Below are 2,220 nucleotides of genomic sequence, written 5' to 3' on the forward strand. Positions count from 1 at the left end.
TTTGCCAACAAAGGTCCGTCTAGTCAAGGCTATGGTTTTTCCAGTGGTCATGTATGGATGTGAGAGTTGACTATAAAGAAAGCTGAGCATAGAAGAATTGATGCTTTTGAACTGTGGTGTTGGAGAAGACTCTTGAGAGTCCCTTGGACTGCAAGGAGATCCAACCAGTCCATCCTAGAGGAGATCAGTCCTGAGTGTTCATTGGAAGGACTGATGTTGAAGCTGAAAATCCAATACTTTGGCCACCTGATGTGAAGAGCTGACTCACTTGAAAAAACCCTGAGGCTGGGAAAGACTGAAGGCGAGAGGAGAAGGGGACGACAGAGGATGAGATAGTGGGATGGCATCACCAACTCAATGGCCATGAGTCTGAATAAGCTCCAGGAGTTGGTGATGGACAGGGAGGCCTGGCATGCTGCAGTCCATGGGGTTGCAAAGGGTTGGACATGACTGAGTGACTGAACTGAAGTGACATATATGTATATATGAAGTTGATGTAATAATATAATGTAATTGGACAAGCAGGCATAAAATATTTACTTTTCCAAAAGCTGCCCACATAATATCACCCATTGATCATCACTTTTAACAATCTAGTAAATCAATCCAAAATGAAGTTTTTATAAACTCATATTTGATGTAACCAGTTGATCTAACTTATTGATGGAAAACTGTCTCTAACAATTACTGAAATTACAGATTTAGTAATGAAACATTCCATTAGCTATTTTTGCCACAATAGCAGCATTATGTTACCCTTGGTTCCTTTACTCTCTCCCGCCCCCTTAAGAAGCAGGGATTTTATTATGTGGTCTTATTTCAAATCCTGACCTCAGTCATTTGGTTTGGAATACATAATTTCTCCTAAAGTTTAATGACATAGACATATCCTTGTATATTATTTTCAACTAATGACCTAAAAAGTTCTCTGAAATTTTAAATTATCAAAAGATCCTTTGGGATAAAAAATATTTCTATTCTTCAAAGATTAGAGAACTGAATACAATAATTACCTTGATTTATGTCAGTCATGATATGATTGCTAAAGCTGTAATAGATATTAAACTTTGAATTCCATCAAGACACTTTAGATTTTACCTAAACGATGTGTCAAAGAGCCACCTTCCTCTTTTTTTAAAAACTACTTAAAAGAACGACGTTACCATTTTCTTTTGCCAGAGAGTAACTAAATGATGGTAAATTCTCCAGTACTTGCATAGCTGCTTTCTGGACAGGAAAGAGTGCTTTCTAACTTGCTCTGATTGTTCATGGCCCAATCCAAGCCATCTAACACTCTGGCTCTAACTAAGAGTTTCAGAATAAACAGAAGAAAGAACTACAACTATTTAACGCAGTAGGTTCTACATTTATGGAGCCCATAAGCTGATTTCATGCTGAAAGTAAAAACAGTCTCAAGATGTTTAAACGAACTCTTCGATGCTGGAATCACAACAAACTCAGGAAAATTAGGAATATATTGGTAACCTCTAATCTTTTTTTAAACTGACCTCATCCTGGGCAAGTAACCATCTCCTGATGCCATTGTTGGAGACTAAAATTTCTGGCTGAAAGATCCTTTTTCTGACTCAATCTGGCTTGCTATTCTTGGTTAATCGTCCTCATTTCTCTCAATATTTCACTCTTCTGACTATAGTGGATAAAATTCATTTTCAGGAAAGGCTTTTTATAAGTGATTCGGTTCCTCCAGCCGTCTCCCTCTTTATCCTAGCTAAATCCCCCAACCTCCATTCCTATCGCCTTCTTTCACTAAGATTTTGCTAAACATTAGACACAGCAAGCACATGACCTCCAGTTTCCAATGTCTCCGAATAAACCGATATAAAAACCTTCAGTTGGCGCGGCTGTAAGTTTTCCTAGAGTTGGAATTTAAGAGTCTTTAGTTCTTCAACTCTTAAAGACGTACAGGGCAAAATTTAAATTTAAAAAATTTTTTAAATTAAAAAAAAAAAACCGCTCCCCGTTTTAACCTTTAGCCCCGCCCACTACCCCCCAGCCTCCACGAGAAACTCTGCAGGAAACCGGAGGGGGCGGGGCGGTGACGTCACGACGCCGGTGCGTCACGGAACGGCGGCGGCTGCGGCGCTGGCGGTGGCTGCGGCAGCGGCGGCATTTTAGTCGGCAGCGGCGGCGGCAGCGGGGCTGCTGCTCCTCCCAGCATCCCTGGCGCGGCCATTTCAGCCCCATCTTGGCCGAGGGGAG

Source organism: Bison bison, unplaced genomic scaffold (assembly GCF_000754665.1).
Source record: "Bison bison bison isolate TAMUID 2011002044 unplaced genomic scaffold, Bison_UMD1.0 scf7180017864042, whole genome shotgun sequence".
Classification (NCBI taxonomy): Eukaryota; Metazoa; Chordata; class Mammalia; order Artiodactyla; family Bovidae; genus Bison; species Bison bison.